This window comes from Pseudorasbora parva, chromosome 4 (genome assembly GCF_024679245.1).
Source record: "Pseudorasbora parva isolate DD20220531a chromosome 4, ASM2467924v1, whole genome shotgun sequence".
Lineage (NCBI taxonomy): Eukaryota > Metazoa > Chordata > Actinopteri > Cypriniformes > Gobionidae > Pseudorasbora > Pseudorasbora parva.
In genome coordinates this window covers 8,249,419-8,255,425 of record NC_090175.1, presented here as the reverse complement: position 1 = coordinate 8,255,425, position 6,007 = coordinate 8,249,419, and positions in this window count along the sequence as shown.

Here is a 6,007-nt window from a genome sequence, read left to right as displayed (position 1 = left end):
TCACTCCGCTTCAGTCTACACGCCGTGAGAGCTGACGTCACAGAGAGCGGAGTGAAGAACTATGGGTAATGAAGTCCAGACAGTCATCGCCTTTATTTATTTGGGATTTTACGTATTTATGGCCTCAGAAAAGTGTTGTTAGTGACCTACATGCGTAATAGGAAGCATAATATTAGCATTGCACAACTAACTTGTCATTTAGAAATGGTATAACGTCAACATTCAGATTGAAAGTGTGAAAATATAATGGCGTTTAGAACAACGGCACAACAAAACAGAGCTACAATGTAGAAGAATATAAAAGAATAGATTGTGACATAATATCATAATACATAAACTATTTAGCATAATATGACAATACAATAGAGCAGAACATATAGCAACAGAATAGAAATATAATATAATAAAATGTAGCGTGTAATAGCGTAAGATAGCATAATATGATTTATAGAGCAGAACAGAATGTAACAAACTAGATTACAACCATAGACAGTAAAAGAAATGGACAGAGCGACCCCATTGACGTCAACGGCGAAATAATGAAGTCAACCTAGGGGCACTCACTTCCTGATGGCTGAGTGAACTGCGCAGGCTCAGACTGAGCTTGAGGACGTAGATGTGACGTGAGCCTCCTGTCTGACAGCTGTAGGTCTTCTAGTAGATGTGGAAAGTGAAATCTGAATCAGGTTGTTTAAATATTTTCTCCCGTTGCTTTTGGCTCACTATGGGCTTCTCCCCATTCTTCCCCCTTGACTTTATCAGACTTTATGTCTCCACGTCCCCCCGACTGTCTCATAGACAGTAAAAGATTGCTTCTGAGCGTCTCCTCAGGTCTATACGGTAATTTCTCAACTGTGCGACAGAGTCGCGTTGGTTATGACGCAATCGTTAGCCTATTTTTACAAAAACAGCTTCTACGGGGTGATAGTTTAAGATACAAGGTAACGGAGCCTTTAATGCATTGTCGTGTTTCTTTAGAAATAAACAATGGACAAATGGAGTCTTTAAACGTCTCAGATGTAAAGTTATTCACTGTCAAAGTGACTCAAAAATGAATGGGAGTCAATGGGATGCTAACAGCAGGTGATGGCTTGGTTAGCAACGGCAGCCCCTAGGGATGGAACGCTTTCCGAGTGCTAGATTACCCCCTTGATTACAACATATAGTAAAACAATAGAATAGAATAGAATAGAATAGAATAGAATAGAATAGAATAGAATAGAATAGAATAGAATAGAATAGAATAGACTCGCCTATAGGATTATTAGGAACACCTGTTCAATTTCTCATTAATGCAATGATCTAATCCAGTGGTTCCCAACTGTACCCCCAAAACACTTTATCCTTCCTGAAGTACCCCCACAAGCGCATGTGATCGGTGTGATTTTTAGATTTGGTGTAAATTTTAGGTTTGCACAGTGTAACATCTAATTTACCTGTAAATAATAATAATATTTTGACTTCCTATTATAACTCATACTTCTCTTCGTTCAATATTTGTATGACTTTTATTTTCACATCTTCACATGTCCAGAACAATTATACAAAAACAAAGATAACATTTTATATACATAGTAGCAGCCTACTGTTTAGATCTGTGTATGACACAAAAGGACTCACCAATTAATGAGAAACTTGACCCTGTCTCTCACTCATAAGCTTATTATAATGTTTTGAGAATCATCACACGTACCCCCTGGGGACTGCTCGCGTACCCCTAGGGGTACATGTACCCCCGGTTGGGAAACACTGATCTAATCAACCAATCACATGGCATTTGCTTCAATGCATTTAGGGGTGTGGTCCTGGTCAAGACAATCTCCTGAACTCCAAACTGAATGTCAGAATGGGAAAGAAAGGTGATTTTAGCAATTTTTTAGCGTGGCATGGTTGTTGGTGCCACACGGGCCGGTCTGAGTATTTCACAATCTGCTCAGTTACTGGGATTTTCACACACAACCGTTTCTAGAGTTTACAAAGAATGGTGTGAAAAGGGAAGAGCATCCAGTATGCGGCAGTCCTGTGGGTGAAAATGCCTTGTTGATGCTCGAGGTCAGAGGAGAATGGGCCGACTGATTCAAGCTGATAGAAGAGCAACTTTGACTGAAATAACCACTCGTTACAACCGAGGTATGCAGCAAAGCATTTGTGAAGCCACAACACACACAACCTTGAGGCGGATCGGCTACAACAGCAGAAGACCCCACCGGGTACCACTCATCTCCACTACAAATAAGAAAATGGGGCTACAGTTTACACAAGCTCACAAAATTGGACAGTTGAAGACTGGAAAAATGTTACCTGGTCTGAAGAGTCTTGATTTCTGTTGAGACATTCAGATGGTAGAGTCAGAATTTGGCGTAAACAGAATGAGAACATGGATCCATCATGCCTTGTTACCACTGTGCAGGCTGGTGGTGGTGGTGTAATGGTGTGGGGGATGCACACTTTAGGCCCCTTAGTGCCAATTGGGCATCGTTTAAATGCCACAGCCTACCTTCCAGCAGGATAATGCACCATGTCAAAAAGCTCGAATCATTTCAAATTGGTTTCTTGAACATGACAATGAGTTGACTGTACTAAAATGGCCCCCACAGTCACCAGATCTCAACCCAATAGAGCATCTTTGGGATGTGGTGGAGCGGGAGCTTCGTGCCCTGGATGTGCATCCCACAAATCTCCATCAACTGCAAGATGCGATCCTATCAATATGGGCCAACATTTCTAAAGAATGCTTTCAGCAGCTTGTTGAGTCAATGCCACGTAGAATTAAGGCAGTTCTGAAGGCGAAAGGGGGTCAAACACAGTATTAGTGGTGCTCCTAATAATCCTTTAGGTGAGTGTAGAATAGAATAGAATAGAATAGAATAGAATAGAATAGAATAGAATAGAATAGAATAGAATAGAATAGAATAGAATATTGACTTAAACGGTGAATAAAATGCCAGGCTGACGTCATTGTTTGTCATTTGGATGGCGTGTGTGTGAGCCGAGTGTTTGTCATGCAGTGATAGGGTGTGTTGAATGGACACAGGTGTAGTCATGGGTGTAGTCCACACAAACATAAACAGGGAAAGTCATGGGTTTATTCACACACTTTTCTGCTGTTTAACCTTTAGTCTTTTTTGAAACCAAGCAATCCCCAAATTACCCTTTAAAGTGAGTCAGATCCAACACACAGCAACAGCATCCAAACACTTCCCTCGCTCGCTCGCCCGCCGTAGGCAAAGCCTGGCAGAGAAAATAATGCATCTGTTCTGTTTCATATCTGTCTGTCTGTCCATCTGTCTGTCTGCCCAGCCACCCCCTCTCTCTCTCTCTCTCTCTTTCTGCTCTCTCTCTCTTTCTGCTCTCTCTCTCTCTCTCTCTCTGCTCCCTCTCTCTCTCTCTCTGCTCTCTCTCCCTCTCTCTCTCTCTGCTCTCTCTCTCTCTCTCTCTCTCCCTCCCTCTCTCTCTCTCTGCTCTCTCTCTCTCTCTCTCTCTCTCTCTCTCTCTCTCTCTCTCTCTCTCTCTCTCTCTCTCTCTCTCTCAAGATTCAAGATTCAAATAGCTTTATTGGCATGGTGAAGGAAATCTTTACATTGCCAAAGCATTCATAACACTATACGAAATAAATAATAATACAAATAAAATAAAATTACATGAAAATAAACATAGCAATAAAAATGTCCAATCTTCTAATATTTACAAAGTGGTTAGCTCTGCCCTGCTGGAGGCTCTTTTGTCGTGACAGGACTTCACGTATCTGGCAGCCAGGTTTGGGTTCGCTGGGCTTTCTCCGAGCAGGAGTGGGAGTTTGTCCATATTTGATAATTGAAGGAAGTCGTTCTGATGGGTTGTGAAAAGGGGATAGAATGTGTCTCTAATGTTTTTATAATTGGGGCAGAATGTCAGGAAATGTAGCTCTGTTTCCAGCTGCTTCTTTGTGCAGTGAGGACACAGTCGCTCTTCCTTCGGCAGCCAGGTCTGTCTGTGTCTGCCTGTCTCTATGCTCAGACTGTGTTCACTGAGTCTGTACATGCTCAGGACTTTCCTCAGCTTAGGGTCGCTCACTTTACTCAGGTATCCTGCCAATTCATATTTTCTGTTTAGGGCCAAATAGCATTCCAATTTACTCTGTTTCTCTGTTGCAACTGTCCAATGTTTGAGGTATTTTTCTTTTTGTGTTTTAATGATTTGGTTTGGTCTGGCTATGTTTTTATTGTCAGTTTGTGACGTCAGCTCTAAGACCAGTCGGCCGAGGGCGTTGTTCTCTGGCTTCAGCTCTCGGTAGGTCAGGGCTTTGTGATGGAGGGTCTGTTCATCGCTACTTTTTAAGTGGGCATGGAATTTAATGGCTCTTTTTTGAATGGTTATTACCAGGGGGTATAGTCCTAATTCTGCTCTACAGGCATTATTTGGGGTTTTGCGCTGAACTCGTAGCAAGATTTTGCACAGCTCGGTCTGCAGAGTCTCTATTGGGTGTTTGTCCCATGTTGAGAACTCTTGGTCTGAGAGCGGACCCCAGACTTCACTCCCGTACAGCGCGATGGGCTCTATTACGGTCTTCATTATTTTTAGCCAGATTCTGATTGGGATGTCAAATTGTATATTTCTCCTAATAGCATAAAAAGCTCTCCGTGCCTTTTCTCTCAAGTCCTTAACAGCTTTTTTAAAATTCCCTGTGTTGCTAATATTTATGCCGAGGTAAGTGTAATCCTGTGTGTGTTCGAGGGGCATGTGGTTTAATTTGAAACTATGATGTTGGTCTTGGCGGTTGGGTCTCTTTTGGAAAATCATTATTTTAGTCTTTTTGGGGTTAACTGATAGAGCCCATGACTGACAGAAGTTGTTTAGGAGGTCTAGATGCTGCTGTAGACCCTCTTTAGTGGGAGACAGCAGCACCAGATCATCAGCAAACAGAAGGCATTTGACTTCAGTGTCCAGTAGAGTAAGGCCAGGTGCCGCAGACTGATCCAGGGCCTGTGCTAGTCCATTTATGTAGATATTGAACAGCGCAGGACTTAAGCTGCAGCCCTGTCTCACTCCACGACTCTGAGGGAGGAATTCTGTGTGTTTGTTTCCAATTTTAACTGCAAATTTGTTGTTGGTGTACATTGATTTGATGATGTCATAGGTTTTTCCTCCGATGCCGCACTGGATTAACTGAAGAAAAAGACCTTCATGCCAAATGGAGTCAAAAGCTTTTTTGAAATCAACAAAACATGAGAAAATTTTACCTTTGTTCTGGTTGATTTGCTTGTCAATTAAGGTATGGAGGGTGTATATATGGTCTGATGTGCGATATTTTGGTTGGAAGCCAATTTGACATTTGCTCAGAACATTTTTGTCTCTGAGAAAATGGCCTAGTCTGCCGTTTAGGATGTTGCAGAAAAGTTTGCCTAGGTTGCTGTTTACACATATACCACGGTAGTTATTAGGGTCAAATCTGTCTCCGTTTTTATGGATTGGGGTTATAAGACCTTTGTTCCAAATGTTGGGGAATATACCTAAACTCAGGATGATGTTAAAGAGCTTGAGAATGGCTAATTTGAATTTGTGGTCAGTGTATCTAACCATTTCATTTAGGATGCCATCGACACCACAGGCTTTTTGCGGTTTCAGGTTTTGTATTTGGTCTAATAGTTCAGCTAGTGTTATTGGAGAGTCTAAGGGGTTCTGGTAGTCTTTGATGGTTGATTCTAAAACCTTTAGTTTGTCACTCAGGGCATTTTGTTCCTGATTTTTGTTTATGTTACTAAAAAGGTTAGAGAAGTGGTTTATCCAAACATCTCCATTCTGAATGGCTAGTTCTTGATGGTAAGATTTGTTTAGTGTATTCCAATGTTTCCAGAAGTGGTCAGATTCTAAGGATTCTTCCATTTCCCTGAGTTGAATTTTTGTGTTCTGTTCTTTTTTCTTTCTTAAAGTATTTCTATATTGTTTAAGTTTTTCGTGATAAAGATGACGGATGTTCTCATTGTCAGCATCTCTGTGTTTCTGGTTGGATAGGATTCTTAATTCTTTC